This window comes from Drosophila guanche, unplaced genomic scaffold (genome assembly GCF_900245975.1).
Source record: "Drosophila guanche unplaced genomic scaffold, DGUA_6, whole genome shotgun sequence".
Taxonomy (NCBI): domain Eukaryota; kingdom Metazoa; phylum Arthropoda; class Insecta; order Diptera; family Drosophilidae; genus Drosophila; species Drosophila guanche.
In genome coordinates this window covers 15,634,889-15,654,389 of record NW_022995743.1, presented here as the reverse complement: position 1 = coordinate 15,654,389, position 19,501 = coordinate 15,634,889, and the positions used below count along the sequence as shown (strand labels likewise).

Here is a 19,501-nt window from a genome sequence, read left to right as displayed (position 1 = left end):
GTCTTTGTCCTCCATCCCCAGGAACGGAGAGGCACACAGGCCTTGTGCGTGTGTCACCAACACGCAGATGGGATGCCAATGCCGATGCCGCTGTCGTGGCCGTTGCTGGGGCGCATTGCGATGCCCATGCCAGGACATCCCCTCAGATAGCCATCAAATTAAGGCCAGCCCGAGCCCGAAATCAATGCAGATACATACTAGTGCTAGACCCTGGCCTCGGGATATCTTGGGCCAAAAGAATCTTCATCTGGGCACTCATCTCGATATGTTCTCTTATGTTTTAGGAGCCTAATTGCCTGGCTGTTAGTCCGTTTGGGCGCGGAACAGGTGCAAAATGGTTATGAAGCACAGACCTGCATTCAACTCGAAGGAGAAATGCAAATGAAAGAACCTTAAAAACATGCCCAGCATAACCCCCGTACTTGCAGCTCCAGTTACATGGCCTGTAAAAGATGTTGTCTTTCTTTATTGGAAGCGGGAACGAGACCCTTCTCTTGCCCATATTTTATTGTAATTTTGGTTGTACTCGGACGGTAGCAAATTGGTTACAAAACACAGCTGTCGACCCTTACGTGGGCCATAAAGTAGAAGACAAAAGGGTTTTCCCAGTCAAAAAACAAAAACCAAAAAAAAAACAACACATTAGAAACGTGTGCCGGAGCCAACAGCGTCGGGGGGAGGGATGGATACTCGTGTGGCCGTTCAATACTGCGGTTGGACATAACCCAAAAACTCATTGGAATGCCATGGCCCAAATACCTTAGCATATGTGTGGTCAAATTAAAAAGGGTTCGCAGGATCTGCAGCCGAAAAGAGTTTACAAAAATACCAAATAATATTTACAAATTGAAGTGCCACAAAAGTTCCATGGAAGTTTCACAACTATTTGAGTTTTCCCTGTCTGTCAATCGTTGCGGCAACTATTCAGCTCATATTCACATTTTATATCAAAAACATTCCATTGATTCCGTTTCACTTCAATATATTTCCATTCGGAAGTATATGAATTATTGCAGCTGATCCTCCCAGTCCTTTCAACTTCAAGTCTCCTTTGCAACACAAACCCAAAAATAATGTAATAACCATCTAGATGCTGAAAACTGTTCAAACAACTCTATTGAGCGCCCTGTTGCTCTTGGATTGAATGTAAACATCTGTGTGTCTGTCATCGTCAGAGCGAAAACGAACCAAAAAACAGATCGAGCTGCAGAAGAAATGTCTGTACTTGGATACATTTGTATATTCATCCAGCGGTTCGTTCCTCGGGCTCATGCGTGCCCCGCTTCCCGCTATGGGTCATCGTCTCCTGCTCCACAGTTTGCTCTGAAGCTGATTGCGAATTGCAAATCGATGTGGATGGAATAAAGGTAAAACGTAAAACGTAAAAACCGCACGGTAGGAAATTTGAATAAAATGCAATAAGACAAACACACATGCATGATAATTTCAACCGGGCCAAGCTAAACAACAATGCATCATGGTATCCCCTATCCCTTGACACTCGACTGTCGGCTGTCGGCACTTTGGGTTACGTTACCCTTCCCGAATGTGGATACAACTCGTACAAATTTATACAGTTGTGTGTTGTGTGTTTATTTGTTGAGAGTGTATGCAAAATATCCAACAACGCAGCTCGTGCGTGTAAGCTCGTGATGATGATACACTAAAAACTACACTGCTAAAAGCTAAACAACCAAACCACAAAATACATCAAAATGATGCGGTTGCAAGCTGATGCAGAAACAAGTTCTGAAGTCCCCAACGCGTCGGGCAGTCGGACTCAGAGCCGGAGCACGGTACAATGAACCAATGTCGAAGTGGTTGACTGACTGTTCAAGTGGTTGCCGAGCTTCGGTTCGGGTGCAAAAAGTTAGACAAATGTGTACGAGATTAGTGCAGAAGCGCAATGGAAATATATGTACCCCAGGCGGAGTTAAAAATAAAGCGGGGACTCCAGATAACTTTAAATTTAAAGCAGAGATCAATTAGAATTAAATAGAGGATATACCTAGAGATTTACACTGTTAAAACCTCATCCAGCTGGAAACCCCCAAGTCCACTCAGGCCAGCCACTTAAAGACCTTTTTGCGGGCCTGGCAATGAACTGGTAAATGCAACTGTCTGACCTTTCTGGTCCGTACATTATGCATAGATGGATAATTTATAACTTATGCGTGGCAGTGCCAACCCCCGAAACATTTTGCATGCTACAATGACGGGAGACATAGACAGATGCACAGACAATGATTAGGGCCACACACAAACCTATTATTAACATGGAAATCGTTGCTCCCTGTGCCCTGTCCGTGTCCATTCGGTTGGACAATTGCAATTGCTTGGCAGTAATTCTCAATTTAATTATAGTAATACACACACACACACACACAGGACGGGAGGACTGTGGACTGTGGACTGGAGGAGGGGCCGAGTCTAAGTGCAGATTTGAGCGCATTTGCACTTGGGCCATGTTTTATGGATTTTGCTTTGAGAGCGCCGAGAGATCTGAGGGACTGCCACACAGACTGTGCGTAAATCAAATGCAAATGTCCCTGGCCCTGTCCTTATGTTTGTCCGCTTGTCTGCAGCCATATTAATTATGCGAAAAGGCAGGAGAGTCCACTTGTGGTGCTTTTCCCTTGCTTCGGCTCCTGCCGGCTGGGATCTATGTATATCTATCTGACTTTGGCATTAGTTTCAGACTGGTCAACTTTTAGTTCTCATTTTCGCACGTAGCCCGTTTGCCGATGGCCGAACATATCGGGTTCAGCAATCAAGGTGTGGGCTGCCCAGGCTGCCAGTGAAGGAAAATTATGCTCACGTAGGGAGTACGTGCTGTTGATTTGATGGTCAGTTAATTATTATATTTTTTGTGTTTATAGAGTTGCGGCAATGGCTATGGTGTTGTTTTGAGGCAGGCCAGAGACAGAGAGAGAGAACATAAGCAAAGTGCTCTGGCATAATGTCTGATCTTGTGGCTAGGCATGTAGAGATTGCGGCCGTGCATGCTGGGTTATGAAGTGTCTCAGTCTCAGCCACATAAAGGTGACTGCAAATGACTAGAAAACTTGATATCTTGATAAGTGTGAGGCGTAGACAGGCACTGGCATCTTTAAGTACTTGTACTTTAGACATATTCCATTTTAATCATACCAAAAGCCGTTTAGTATCAGCTTTTAGTGTGTGTGCAGCTAATGTACTCTTAACCTCCACATTAAGGTGCAGCAAAACAATTTTTGGCTTATGATTAGAAAAGTTTTGGATCAGGTTTAATGTTAATTTTCGTTGGCAAAGTCCAAATCCCTTCCTCAATGTTATTCCCATTGAGCAGCAGATTGATGCCGCCAAATTTGTTAGATGAGACAGGAGCGGATCACACGGGGTTCAGGGCTGCTGCTGCTGGGCCCCGTTTAAATGGGTTTACTAAAGGTTCTGTTTCTGACATTAAATTACTGCAGTTTAAGCTTTTCTCTATTTTTCTCCTATACTTTTTGATACACATTTGCTTCCCTTTACTTTTAGCATCCGCTCCAGTGCCCGCATCGTGCTGTAATCAGCCGAAACGGGTGAGTGAGATGAAGTTGGCCTGGCCTGGCCAATGCCAATATTAATCAATTCTATATGGAGCGCAGCGCAGCAGCTCGGACGAATCTAGTGGGACCACAAACCTTCCGCGACTGGTTATCCTCTGTAGCAGCAGCCAGTCGAAACTCATTTCGTGTTGCGACTTTTGATTATGATGATTATTACGCGTAATCGCCGCTACATGTGCTACATGCAGCGCCAAGGTATCCCCGCACACATCTCCACCTCCACTATCGGATCCGCGCCCTGGAGCTTATTGATGAGGTACGAAGCTGGCATAGCCCCCTGGCCGAATCGAAAGAGCCTGGGACACCTGTGTGTATATTATTATTACACATCGGACATGGCCCAGAGAAAAGGGCATGAGCAAGGGCAAGGGCAATGGGAATTGGAATTCGAATGGACAGGGGCATGGGCAATGGGCAGACGAATTTAAGCGAGTTACTCGTACACACGATGACGCTGTAAGTGAGCACTAATGTGGGTCCAGGGTTATTCAACAGACGCGGTCAAGTAATTAGAATCTTTCCTGGTAGTAACTCTGGAAGATGACTCTAAAGAAAAGACCATAAAGATGGGTTCTTTGTTTGCGATAGAGAAATCTAACATAGAGTCAGTTCTTATATGAAGTGCTGGAACTACATTCGCATGATCGCTGCTGTTGCTGTTTCTGTTGCATCTTACATACAAGCTTGCAAGCAGACGACTCGCTCGCTGGCCGGGCTGACGTAACAACAAGTTAACAAGATAATGACAGTAGCGGCGGCGGCTCCTCACCGGACGAACCAGACCCAGACCCAGATCCAGACCCAGAGCCAGCCCAATCCCGACCCCGCCTCGTCCCAACATATTCATCGTGGTCGTGGTCGTGGTCTTGTTCCCTCGCTCTCTATCGCGTCCCGCTCTGTTATTTAGTCGGAGGTAGGTGTGGATATCGTATCTGTATATACCTTTTTGCGTGTGTGTGTGTGTGTGTGTGTTTGTGTGCTGTGAGTGAGTGACGTGCCGTGCGCATAAGTGACTGATGGCCGGCGACGTCCAGGGTCCGGCCCCCGGTTTCTTTATGCTGAAGCTGCCTTTTCCTCTCGCCTCTTCCGCGACTGACGCGGCTGTCGGCCAAAGACCATAATCAAGTATGCTAAAAAGACGCGCTAACCAAAAGGAAATTGAAATGAAATATAAAGAGTGTTGTCTGAGAGAGTGTTCGTGTGCAGTGACCACTCACACACACACACACACACACACCCATGTGCGTGTCTTGCTCTTTTGTGGTATTTCGCACCTGGAGCGGCGGCTGCTCTACCTTGTTAAGCAGAGCGTCGCTAACACTTGAAGTATTCGCCTCTCTGCTGGTTCTTGTTCTCCTGCTTTTGCTCCTGGCCCTGTTCATGCTTCAACCCGTTCCTCTCCTGCTCCTCCTCCTCCTTGCTGGTGCAGTGGCCAACAAGCTCATTAGCCTCATAATTAGCTTTCGTTATGCTCTTCGTGTATTAATTAGAACTTATTGCTGTGTCCAGGCGCAAAGCACGAAACCCACTCAACACTCGCTCCAACAGCGGACTGAATGTGGGTTGTGCGAGAGGGCGGAGAGTGTGGCTGAGGGGAGTGGGGACTGCTGAGCTTATTTGTAAGCCGGAGTGGGGTGCCCCTCTTCACTGCCTCATTGCATTTTAAACCGCTCATCAAGCTGTGTAGTTTTTCCTCTCGTCAGCCTTTTTCCCGACTCTTTTTCTCGTCTTTGTTCTGGAGTCATTTTTTGCTGCTGCTGGTGCGCTGCTACTTCTGGCCACGGCTAATGCAGAGATAATGATGCTGTGGCTTTGATCGATTTGATAACAATTTAATTTCGAGTGCACGCTCTTGGTTTTACCCCCCACATTATTGCATTTTCCACTAGAGACCCACTTGGGTCTTGCCGATGTGGTGTGCAGGGCACGTAGGCAGATTAGCCCATGGTTGGTGTGTGGGGGGTTGGGGGGGCGTGAGCGGCAATGGGGAGTGGTACGACGAAGAGTGATTGCGTTCCCAAGTGCAATACATATTTGGTTAGACTAATGGTTCATGGTGACACCACGCATAAGGAAGGACAACCATATACACCTAAGAGAATTCAGAATAAAGCTGTCCTGCACCCAGCAGCGAATTACAATTTGTGTGTGTCTGTGTGTGTGGCACGTGAGTGTCGATTCAATAAGTTAAGTATTCGTGCTGCCAAATATGGAGTTTCACTATGCTTTGCTCCATTATGTACACATTCGTCGGTTGGCTCTGATTTATCTTTTTTTACGGTAATGGGAATAATAATGCATTGCACGAATGTTTCGCTCTTTAAAATATGTGATTTAAAAGCCATAAATATCACTCATGGAGTGCCTTATCCATTGAGTAATTTGCAATGCACATAATCGCCCTTAGGTTGATTTAAATATTATTTTTGTGCATCGATGCCTGTTCCTGTTGGAGTTTCCTAGAACTTTTAATTCATTTCGCAAAGTTGGAACGCTGGAACTTTTCGCTTATTCGAAGGTCGGGATAATAAACACAACAAATCTGCAATCCACGAGCAGCTGGGTGGGGGTGCAAACAAACAATGCGCCGCAGGCATAACCGACAAAAAATGCTGAGTAAACCTTATTAAAAAGGGATAACGGCGTACGAGCAGCGCTAATGACAATGCTCATGGGTGTGGACTTGGTTGGGGTGTAGATGGATTGCAAACACACACGTCACTCAGCCACGACATCCTTCCGGGAGCAACAAAAGGTCGGGTCGGCTGGGATCGGTCCTGGCCCTGGCCCTGGTCCTTTTCCTGGGCTTAGCGCTGTTAATGACCAAGGGCAACAAGCGGCATCGCCCTCAACCTCTTCCCAGACATGCCGCATCCTCCCAGGCCTTATAGTATTACGTGTGTGCTCACGAGCAATTGAGGATGCAATGTCATACGTCAGCAGAAGGTGAGTCAAATCACCGCCACGGCCGTGGACAAAGTTTGGCTCTGATTGAAAATCATTTTGCAATGTCATAAAGTAGAGCTTAATATCCATGACACAGGACAGAGGCGCACCATGCTGGAGAGTTCAAAAAAACTGCTGCATAATGTTTATTTGCCCGAGCAAAAGAAATTTATGTGTTCAGCAGGGCCCATTCGGGACGACGTCTGCTTCTGGGTGGGGGTATTAAAAAACTTTTGCTCAAGAAATCAGCGTCGAAAGGGTTGGCGGCAGGACATTGATCCCGGGTTTCCACTTGGGCAGCTGGCTGGCTGGCTGGCTGGCACCCTGCTGTGGATAAATCTGCGTGGCAAATGCAACTTAATTAAATTTCCAAATACTTTCTCTCCGCTCATGAGCTGGGATGCAAAATGCTTGCTGTTAATTACGAAATTGTAAAGCTCAAAGTTCAAATTGCAATTTGTATTCATTTGTAAGCCGCCAGAGCCATTAAATTTGTAAACCGCTGCCAGTGACGCCGACAGACCCGCTGGCAAAATTATATATTAATGCGGGCGGGTGTCTGTCTGTCAGGGCGGACACCTTCGCGGACGCAGCCTTCTCCTTCTCCTTCTCCTTCCCCATATCCCCACCCCACAGCAGTCGCCCACATAATTTAAATGCATTTCCTTTTGCGCATTAATTTCCTAAGCTTTTTTGCATACGAAAATCCCTCGCAAAACTGCGTTCGATGTAATCCCATGAGCTTTAAAGTCACGTGTGTGTTTGCACCGCCCGGGGGCATGTCTGCTTGTGTGCGGCGCTGTTGCCACAATCCGACCATCATTTCTAGGGCTGGGGCAGGAGTCGAGGCACGCACAACAAAAGCATTGCCCGTCGCTGGATTTGTTTTTGTATTCGCATGTAATAAATGTATTTGTTTATCCCCCCTCTAATTTTCACTGCAAGCGAAAATATATCAAATAAAAAGTAAAACGAGTGGCACATAGAGTTGGGGGAAATTGGTGTCCTGGTCTGGTCTGGCTTTTGTAAAGTTGTTGCTACATTAATTGTCCTGCAACTCGCTTTAGGGGAGCCACGACTGCACAGAGCTCCTATTTTCAGTGGGAACGCTCTGAATTTTTCGCATATGGCTGATGCATTGTGTGTCGCGAACAATGACTTTCTCTTGCCGCTGGATCAACAAAAAGTCTGTGCAACCAATTGAAAGCTTCTCCAAACATGTAAATTTGATTTAAATTTCAATTTAAATCAAATCATGAATCACCAAAATATGTAAAAGCAGGTCATGATAATCGTTGAAATTAAGAGTAATTAAATTAATCAACTAACAAATAATTTAAAGAATACAAATTATAAGAATCGAAAAAAAAATCCAAAAATTTGTTTTCGCCCAACGTGGGGCTCGAACCCACGACCCTGAGATTAAGAGTCTCATGCTCTACCGACTGAGCTAGCCGGGCTGTTGCATGTCGAATGGCGAATGCCAACAAAGAGCTCCGCTATACATTTTGCATATGTTGCTCTGTCTGTTCCAGTTGTATATTTTAAGACCTTCTTGATGGAATTTAAGAGTAAGTTGGTATAATAAAGCATTTTAATGTATTTATGTACATATCTATGTAAATATGTATGTTTGTACATGTTTGGTTTTGTTCTATGATTGCCAAATATTTAGCTCATTGCCTTATGGTCTTTCTTTGACCAATATCTAAATTAAACTAGAATACAATTATGTATCTGAGTTTCCAGATTCCTCTTTTGTATTCTGTATTTTGTATTTCCCCATCCCAGCAACACTTGCAAACTCATTCACACAAAGCAATTCTATTCGAAATGAACTGGTTTCATTCATCAGCACATCACAAGCTGGACAGCCATGTCAGAAATATCATTACAATTCTGTTCCGTTTCTCAGGCTCCTCACACAGAACCATGTATCATGGGGGGAGGGAAACATCATGCGTGGAAAATGGTTATTCATAATCATTTGTTACGCTTAATTGTTGTCTTTGCGGTTTACCTCTCGGCTGCTTTGTGTGCTGACCGCAAATTGTTTTTAAATTCATTTCTCAGACCCGACCCAGACATTGGGGCGGCGGCAAACACAAAAGCCGAGTGGGTAGTCAAAAGTCTGAGAATTTTTGATTATTGTCATTATTGGGGCAGCAGTAGAGTTAAAATCGTTTAGCGAGCTGTTTGCTGCCGAAATGTTTCCCACCAGGGCCGTGAAAATTGCGCCCCAGCCCACATTCCGAGATTCCGCCTGGCGTTCATTCTTTTATGATTATTTGCTGTTTATTTTTGTTGAAATTTAAATCCGCACGCGTTCGACTATGGATCTTCTCGGTCTTGGCCTGGGTCGCGCTCTGCTTTATTATCCTTTTGCCGACACTTTTTTATGAGTTAAGCCAGACGCGGCTTATCTATGTGACAATGCGGTAGGCACCACCAGCAAGAGCCATCGAAATGGTTAAGGAGTGTGCGGCAGCCTTTATTGCCAGCCCTACCCGACCGACAGCCCACCAAACCAGCAGACCGGCAGTCTGCTGCCTTCATTCATAAATAAATTAAATAAAAATATTTTTTCAAGCCGCAAGCCATGCAACAATAACAAATAAACGACGCGCGGAGCGAGAGGATAAAGAACGCAACGAACGGCAAGAAATCTGCATAATGAAGCGTAATACGCAAATGGTGTGGAGTTCTGATTGGGCTCGACTCGGGCTTCGTTTTCAGGCCTCTTATTGAGGAAGGCTGGGTTGCCGTGGCAGCGGAGTGAGTATGTAAACGTCCTGACTGAGGATATGAGTGCAGAGTTGAATAAGGCTGATGTGCGTATTATTCATCCCAGAACCTCAATCAGGGCCGGCAAGGTAAAATCCATAATTACTCGGAGCAAAAGGAACTGCGAACTCGAGAGACATGATTAATAATGAAGACAAAGAGAGAAAAATAAGGCAGATTATGTACCCCCAAAATGTGGGAGGGTATTCCAGTCCCTTTTTGCATTTTTATTAACTTAAGCTCGTTCCAATCAATTACGTGGTCCCAAAAATACAGTCGTTACAGTAAACAAACTTTATAATTCCTTTTATAGATCCGCAACGAGCGCATATTTCAATAATGGGATGGGGATCCTCCACCAAATTCGATTCCTTAGACCCCATGAGTTCCCCTTGAAGTTATTAAAAGATTTGTGGCACTCAGTTCAGCGGTCAATGGGCAGCACCCCCATATGAATGCACCGAGAAGCTCCCCACTTTCGAATACATTTGCCCGATATTGGGGCGGGCATTGCCGGATTCGACACGCCTCTTTGGCAGCATTTTGTTTGGGCGTGTTAAAAGTTAAAATAAATCAAACAGCCATAAATTTGCCGCTTTCGGCAGTATGTGTGGGGGGAATTCGATACGTTCATCAAATGTAAAAGGGTTCAGGCGATGCGTTTGCTATCTATCAATAAATGTCTCTATATGCGGGCGCATAGCCTGCTCCCCCCCACACAGACATATATTTTATCGTCGAAAGGACAGCAGCAGGACCCATAGCAGACGACGATACGCATCCCTTGCCCGTCTCCGTCTGGCTACCCCCCCACATCAGTTTGGCACACTTGTCGGGCATAGAAAATCACCCAAAGTGGAGCTTATGAAAAATATGGCGCAAAGGGGTTAAATGACGTATGCATTGCTGCCATTTCTCTTCTCTTGCCGAAGAGCTTCTGCCTGCTGGCTACTGCCTGCTGGCTCTTCATTTGCCTGCCGATGTCTTAGTTACCCGAACCGGAAGCTGCAAATTTATCATAGCCCCAACAGGCTGTCTGTGGGTAGTTGTGCTGTTTGCTGTTTGCTTTTTATGAGTGGCCAAAAGGACACACGCAGAAAAAATGTGATCAATCGAGCCTGCAGCAGAGGTAGTAGAGGATTGAGAATAAATGTACAGCCATTTGCAGTTTTAGGTATGGGAAATTGTGATCGGCCCCCAAAGTGGAATGAAATGATGACTTGGAAATGGAGAGAAGCTGGAGTTTGCCTGCCTTACAACTATACATAGTTTGTTCTGATTAATGCCAGCAATTTCATTTAAATTATACATAAGCAAAGAGGCCGAGTAAATGGGAAAACGCCCTGTGCAAGGGGCTGGTCGAGCATCCCCAGGAGAGGGCACTCCAATAAAATGTATTGTACGATTGTCTGATTAACAGAGGCCACCGCAAAACAATTTAATACTAAAACCCAAACCACATGCCCCGGCACGCGCTCCCAGCTCTACTCTTTCTGCTCCGTTCCCAGACGTCCCCAGAAAGGGAGTTGGCGAGCGACGCACCCACCAACCACATGCCCCTCATAAATGCACAAAATCTGCAACAAACTGTTGAGAACACGCGCTATCCGACAGATCGCTCTGGGGTTAGGGGTAGATACAGTGTCAAGGGTATAGAATTACAATTTTTGGAACCAAAAACCGATTCGCCCTTTTTGACAAATCGCCTGCTCGAGTCGAGTTACCACAATCAAAGACTGCGATTCGGCCTCCGATCTATAGATTAGCATTGTGCCAGGGCGCTGCCCTCAAATTTGTGCATTTCTATTGCCAGGTGAGAGCCCAGTCGAGCCAAAAACCTCAATAGCAATAAAGGAGCGGCATAAATCTAACCGGAAAACAATGCGGGGAGAAAGGATAATTTCGAAAAACCATTAATGTCCCCGCGCACATTAACATTCTGTTGTGACAGGCGGCAGGCAAATGAGCCACACAGGACACATGGCTGGAAATGGTTGGGCTGCCAGAAAGTACAGGAAACGCAAGCTGCAGTCAAAGGACAGCACTCCACTCCGTTGCACCCCACTCCCTGCACTTCCCTGGCCACTTCGTCTGGTTGTGTGGCTGTCATTTTCATGGATTGAGAGTCCTAGATCGATTTCAAATTCCGGGAAATCGCTGACGATGTCCTGCCTGCATAAATCATGCGCTGACAACTGTGTGCCTCGAAAAGGAGTTTGTTATGGCCACATTCCAATGCAATAACTGCCGTAGGCTGGAGTGTGTGTCAAGTGGTTGTCCGGCACTTCTTAGTACCTCCATTGCACCCTTGAAAATGCCACTAAAAAGTCTGAACATGTCTCTGTTCTGTAAGTTTTTGCATATTTAATTGCCTGACAAGAGCTTAGCAACCATAGACAAAGCGTCTAATCAAATCAGAGCACCGGGACCAGCACCGGTTAGAACTTAATCGCTTGATAGGCTTACGCCTGCGGCTCCACGACATCAAAGACATTTCCGTTTCCCCAGTTAATAAATGGCCAGCGAGCAAACGGAATTGTTATTTATGGCATTATGCCAATAAGACGCAAGGCTAATTTAGTAGCCGCGTGCCCCAAAAAAACCAAGCCACCAAATGCTCTCTTCATAGAGACACAGATATGGGTTTGCGCAAATGCGTTTCATTTTTAATCCAATTTGCATATAAAACGACACAAAGCCCGCTAAATGCAACCCTTAATAAGTCACCAAGGGACTCTTTGCGAGCACTTGAAAATATTGTGTAAATCCCATCGCAACCCACCACCGCACCGCACCGCTCCGCACCGCACCGCACCGCCGCCGTTCCACCACTTTACAATTGTCAAGGTTGGGTTTTTATTTCATTTCTCTGCCTGCTCCCTGCTCCCTGCACCCTGCTCCTGCTGCCTCCGCCCCGTCATTGTCAACTATAAATATTTCAAAGTTTCTGGTTACCATGGCCCATTGGTTCACCATCCACCCCATAAAAGCAGCCCGGAGCTCTCCGTTCTTCCAAAATTTTTAAGTATTGTCAATATTAGTAAATATTAAAAAGTGCACAGGGGTAAGGAAATTACTCCTGGGGGTTGTTGCTCCCCCCTTTCGCCCGCAACGGAACTGTAAATTTCTGTAAGCCGCAAGTATTACAGGGCCCGGACATTACCCTTCTTCGAGCACAGTGACTGCCAATTTTTCACTTTCCTATGCAATTTATGTGTAATTTTTTATTAAAGACATTAGTCAAATAAGTGCGTACACCAGGAGGGGGGGGCGAGGACGGTGATCTGGTTCTCACATGACGCCGCCAGGCATTAATCTGAAATGGCAAACGCCCTCGCCAGGGCAACCAGAGCTGCTGCCACACCAACCCAACCCAACCCAACCCAGGGCGACCCACCGTGTGCGTCATTTGTTACATTTATTACATATTTTACTTCATTTTTTGTTCTTTCCTTATTCGACGCTGTTTTCGATCTAAACGGATTTGGTTACCCGGCGCCCACACCCACACCCACAGCTCGCCCTTGGCCACGGAGAAAATTAAACTTTTCGCTTCGCTTTTGTGCCGAGTGGAAAAACATTTGATGCACTTATGACGCCGCCCGTTCAGCCACCCTCCACGAAACCACCACCAACCTCCCCCCGAGTTTGTGTTTGGCATTGACTTCCGCCAGCTCGGACCGAGCCCAGTTTTTATTGGCTTCATTTTTAGTTACTCAGCTGTTTCAGTTTTTTCCTTTTGTCAGGTTTGCCGCTGCTACTACTGTTATTTTCTGTTTTTGATGAGCAGAAGGGTGCTTTGTTGCAACAGCAAAAATGTTGCAGGGGTTAATGTTCGGTTCCGCTGCCCATCCACCCGCTTTGGGTGTATATGTTCTGTTATTGTTGTCACGATTTTCGCATATTTCATAAATTCGGGCAGATTGCTAATTTGTGCTCTAAATTTGTGTGCAAATGCGGAAATATTTGGTTAGGGCTCTTTGGCTTGGGGGGCTCTCGCTCGCTGCCATTATTGAATTTATTGGTTTGCTATTTATCAAATTGGATTTTGCAAATGGGATTTTTGGCAATGGGTTGAGCTGCCGCCAGAGCTTGTGGTTTTAAAAGATTGAAAGTTGTGCCAACAGCAGCGGCAGCAGCAGCACAAATTGAAATTATTTGACAGCTGCGGATAGTCAGAGGAGTTTAATTCGATTTATGATGATACGCTGACACCCGCCATGGGAAGCTTCAACGCTGTTGATTATTGACCCAATTGACAGAAGCAATCAACTCACTCATGATAGCTCTGTGACAGACAGACTGACAGACAGTCAGTCGACCAAGAGCTGCCTTCAAGTGTGACTTTATCCTTGATGGTGGGGCACTCGGGCACACAGCGTGTGATTAGCTCAATTTAACAGTTGCACGTATCATGTTTATTGGTTCTCTGCTTCGAGTATTCCGAAAAAATAATGACATAAACTGTAGTTATAATGTATGTATACATAAATCAACAAATTCCCTGTCTCTTTTGTGTGTTTACCTTCGACTCTGGACTACCAGTTGGACTATTAAACTAATTTCCAGTTGTCATTGACGAGCACGCACACGGCAATTCCTGCTCTTCGACTGCGAGTGCGTCTCGCAGCAGTCCACTTACAGTTCTCAGTTCCATTCAAAGAACTGCACGCACAGCCCAGCCCAAGCTCTGGCACTGGCACTGGCGCCCAGTAAACTTCCATTTGCCCTGCAGCCACAAACTAAACCTGCAGTCGGATATGTCTCTCCCTCTCGCTGGCACTACAGAGCTCTGCATCCGGCTTCCTCCATGCAAATGAATCCCTGACTCTGCTGCCTGCCTGCAGGATGTGTCAGGTAACTTTGACTGACTCACTGGCAGCAGTTGCTCTATGCCCCTGCCCTGCCCTGCCCTGCCCTGCCTCGTAGGCATTTTTGCCCAGATTCCATATTTACTGTCAATGTTAATTGCTCAGAATTGCACTAAAGTGTTGACTTTTGTGCCGCACAGGAAACTGCCATCGCATGCAAGTGCTGAATTCTGAATGCTGAATGCTGATTGCTAAATCCAAAAGTTCATGAACCCATGTGCAGGCTCTCTGCTCTGTGCTGACTGTGCAGTTTGGGGGCAGCACACAGAGTCTTGTGTCTTGTTGGCATAGAGAGAATTTTAAAAATGAAATTAATTTTCCGAATGCCAGCCTAAGTGCCCTAATCCCTTTACTTAAACATTCTTTCCTTTTTCCCACTTTTTGTAAGATCTTTTTGAGGAGCTGCCTTTGGGCTGTCTCATCGCAGCAGGATGCTCTAGCCATTTGCTCGACAATTTCTCAGTTACTTTCCGGGAAATCATTTGCTACTTAAGGCGTGCACACACATGTCGGCTTAAGCATCCTCTTGGAATACGCCCAGCCAGGGACATGTGGCGCACATTTCATCCTCGAGCTCTCGTGTTCTCATTTTCATTTTCATTGTCACTGTCAAATGTCGCCTTAGTCTCTCTCTCTCTCTCTCGTCTTACACGCTGTGTTAATTATACTAATTGCACTAAATCACTTGAAGAATTCAAAGAGAGTGTCGTGGTAAAAAATGGTTACTGAAATTAGGGCGTAGCACAAGGTTCCTTATGAGTCCAACAAATGTCAGCGCAGAGGCTGTGAGAAAATGTTCTGCTGTAATTCCAGTCAGGCTCAGGCTCTGGGCTCCTCGCATGTGGTACATTGGAATAAATTACAGAATCTACATACGCATCTGGTTAATAATATGGAAAACAGAATCTGGCCATGGGCTCCAGCTTGGTTTCATATTCAGAGTCATGGAAAACTCATTATTATACCATATGAAGCATCAAGACATGACTCGTTTTGGGGGAGGACATTCAACAATGGATCGAGGAGCATTGAAGAGATTCCAAGCGTATTGCATCCCTTTTGGTGCATCATCGATGCCCGTTCTCAACCCTTTGATGCATTCCGTATGCATTTGCATCAACCCCTGTTGGACGCTGCTGGAATAGTCGCTGCAACCTGTTACCCGTTCCCTTACCAGCGCTGCATTTCGCAGAATTTATACCAATTTGTGCGAGAGAGCTATAACAATAACCCACATCAATACGACGGCACGTAGATGGCACGCACGTGGTAAAGGACATGGCCGAGACAGGACCCCCTGCCAGCTGACTGCTGCCAGCGACAAACAAGGTGAGTAGTGGGCCTCGCAGCGGCAGCGGGGAGTGCAATCAGCAAAGATGTACAAAATCCCATCCCCAACTACAGTGGGTGCAAGCCCATCTCCGCAGTGCCACCCACACCACCCACACATTCTGTAAGCCGTTGCACGCGTGTCCACGCCACACGCGCGCGGCATCTTTCGAGAGCTGTGTGTGTGTGGGTCTCTGTGTTCCCTTTCTAGCTCTGCCACCACGCCCCACCCCCCACAGTTCCACTCATTATATTTGTGCACTGACTTTGCCCATGCCCAAAAACTGGAGTCGTCTTTCCTATTTGCACAAGTGTTGCGTTCCGCTCCGATCCGGGCGCTTTGAACAACAATAAAAGAGATTAATAGGACATGCGGGGAGGCACTGCACAGCACTGCGAAGGGGGAAGGAGGGAGGGGGTAAGCTGCCAAGCCACATACAATAATTGGTGCCTAAAAGGCCTGCATGTTTGTCTGGCCAATGGGCGGAGTTGATGCCCAGAGCAGCAGCATACAAAGGACCTCAACGGCAGTCCGGGCACAATGATCGATCTGCGAAATATTTCAATTTAATGAATTGCCAGTGCCGGTAGACAAAGGGTTGAGCAGAGGCCAGTCACAGTGGTTGAAAATAATGGAAAATGGAAAAAATGTAGCTCCAGTTTGGGTGGTTTTCCATAAACCCATCAGAAACATTGTTTCAAGGTTTATTTTCTGTGCAGCAATGAATAAAGATAGAATTTCTCACCACTGTCGTAGCTGGACTGTTCGCATTAACTGTAACTTTAACGCGCTTAACGCTATTAATGAGCAAATATGCAGCTCAAGTACATAAGAGCCTCAAGGATACGCCTGCCAGGATATCGAATGATGAACAGAGATGTGGAGAATGCCATGTGAAAGCCATGGACTCTGAGAATGATTGTGACGATGATGACTTTGGTGGTTGCTGCGGCATGTCAATCAAATCGTTTCGGGCAAAAGGGGTTACCGAAAGCGAAAGCCAAGACGACGCCCCAAGTGCCACTCGTCATTGGGCTGATAAGAAGCAGACACAGCGCCCCCTGCAGAACTCCCACTACCCGTAGCCGTCGCTTTCTTCACCGTTTCATACGCCCTTACTTGTCAGTTATGACAGTTAAATATAGACGCTCGAGTGGCTGCACGAAATGTTCCCTTTTTACCTTGGCAAACGCATTTTTAATTTCACTTTTTGCGCTCGTTTTCCACTTTCCGCTTTGCACATAATTTAGTCATTTCATTTCGTCCCACTCCATTCGGCACCCCGCCCTGCCCTGCCCTGTCCTGCCACGATCTGTCAAATGTCAAATGCATGTCAAAGGCAACATGTCAAAGCCATTTCCAACGCGTTTCTCTCTTTTATATTTTGTTGAGCTGCGCTCTCCTTTCCTTTTCCCGTTTCCATTCCCATTTCCATAGTTGGGCCCAGGCGTTAAATGTATTGGACAGCAGCGTCTGTTCGGTCTGGGACTCCAGAGTCCCGTCGCTGCCACTTTGTCTGGGTTCCGCTGCTGTTGCTCTGTGCTCTGTGCTCTCTGCCTGTGCCCGACTCTAGTTCACGCTGCTCCCACTCCAGATTCGTATTCCCGATTCTGGTTTTTGGCCATCCCGGGGTGGTTGATTGTCATTTTTTGCGTTGCGGCAATTTGCGGCTTTTGATTAAAAAATACACACACCAAAAATCCACCAAGGGAATAATGCGACTCTTGCTGCTGTTGTTCTCACAAATGGCTTTTGCATTTTTGGGCTTCCTTTTTTGGTTGTCATTTTTGCCCCTAGCCTCTATGCAGCCTGAACGTTGGCGTAGTTTAATTTGCTCAAAGTGCTGGCCAGATGGCTGGGGAATATTGCACTCCACGATGCCAGACGTCGGCTTGGCATTTCGAATTTTCCGACAAGTCTAATAAATCGATGTGCAAAACCTTCTGCCATTTAAGAAGCCCAAAAGCGACCTGTGGATATCTATGTTCTGCCTCTGATTTACTCTCTCCTCTTGGCCAATCCCTGCCGGTGGAACTCATAATCTATTCAATTTCCCCACTCATAAACTTGATGTTCTGTGAGCATGTGATCATATTTTACATGCCATTTGCTTTCATTGACACACCATGGCCTGTGTGTCGGCCCAGCTGTTACGATTTTCGAGTTATTTTGAGGGCTTGTCAGTGCTCTAATTGCTCCTACCACAGAGCATCCACAACATTAATCACGGAGAACTCACTCGGCTCACTCTGCAGCAAATGCTGCAGAAAAAATTGGAAATTGGAAATCACAGTCATTTGCTAAGCGACCAGCTCCAGCTCCAGCTCCAGCTCCAGGTCCTGCCAGCAACCCCGTCCGGCGGGGCATTTGAGTTATTGTCATGGGCCTGGGCAACTTGGATGCATTCGAGTGTGACGTGAACTTTTTGCGCCCCGGCCTTTTAGCGACGGCAGCGGGAAATGGATAGTGGGAGTGGAATGAGGAAAGGAAAAGGGAAAGAAAAGTTGTCGCGTGCACGGCCGGAACTGACACAGGAAGCGCCGTACATCAGGCGAACGCGTTGACATTGCAATTGTGGACAGAGCGAGGGGGGAAGCGACATACGCAGCGGACTCTGGGACAGGCACAGTCACTGCCGCATTATTAGCTGTCAGTAAGAGCGGCATTGTCGCGTCTCAACAATCGCTGTGCCTTTCCTCTGCAACATTTTAACATAATTGGCATTTATGGCATAAAGTCCGCACTGGCAGTGTACCCTCCGCCAATCAATTTTTACCACTCGCTAACCAATTTTAGTATCTGCAACTTTGCGCTTGAATGCATGCAACAACTTCTCTCGGTACTCCATCTCAAAGCATACCCCAATGGCAGTCCCATACCAATCCATTTTGACCAATTGCCCAGCCCTCGCCCACTAGTGGAGTTGGCTTTCCCTTTGCGTGGCTGCACTCTTCAAGTCAATTTCGACGCTGGAAAATTCATAATAAAAGGCACAGTCGGATGGTCAGGACTGGCAGATACCCTGTTGGCTCGATTTATACACATGGAAAGTGCTGAAAAAATTTACAAATATCCATCATAGGGTATGCATAGTGAATGGAGAATGCCTCTCTCCTTTTGGCGCACAAAATGGCTTGGAAAATATTTTTCAATCACTTTAATTGTGGACAGATCCACGGGGGCCAGACATCAAATTGCATTGGTATATTCCACATATAAAACATACACACACATTTATTTTTTGGGTGGATTGGTTGGCCCTGCTCCCGCCTGCTCCGTGTACTTTTCTTTTTCCATAAACAAACTCTGGCAAGAGCAATGCAAATTTAATGTTGTCAAGCTGTCGTATCATACTGAAATATGCCCCACAACCACCACACCACACCAGACAGCAGACAGCAGACAGTACAAAAGGCGGAGTCGCATGTAGTCACACTTGTCCACCCGGGCCCAAGACGAAACAGGAGCAGCGACTGTGCGCTTCCTCCACACGATATGCACACTTGTGTAGCTTACTTATAGCTTACTCCAAGATAATGCCGCCAGGCAGCAAGAAAAAGGGTACAAATTTCCTGTACTTCCGTTGCCCGTCACTTTCTTCTTCAGCGGAGTGGTGTGGGGTTGTCACTTGAGCGATGGGGGGTTGGGTGTTGCATGCGGTACGTGGTTATTATCGCCTGCAATGTCGCCCCCATTGCAGTGCCCAGGCGCCGCTTGTATAACTGCCGGGCATTTGTAATAAAACTCGAGCCCATAATTGTTTGCCATATTTCTGAATCCCCCAAAATGGCGCGGGGGGGAAACCCTGAGAACACAAACCTGAACCCAAATCCAACCCCGACCCACAGCACATACCCTTTCCCATCCATTGCATACTTTTGGGGGTGTGCGGCAACGCCAATTTATGAGCAGGTGGAATTTTTAAGTAGTATGTGTGTTGCTTTTGGGGGGGCTGGGGCTGGAGCTGGAGCTGGCACGTG

The 19,501-nt window shown here is 46.5% G+C and overlaps 1 non-coding gene across 1 annotated transcript; it reads right to left on the bottom strand.

The window, feature by feature from the left end:
• Positions 1-7,923: 7,923 nt before the first annotated feature.
• Trnak-cuu lies at positions 7,924-7,996 on the bottom strand. Its single transcript has one exon. It is a non-coding gene; the product is annotated as a tRNA-Lys (tRNA).
• Between the last annotated feature and the right edge of the window lie 11,505 nt (positions 7,997-19,501).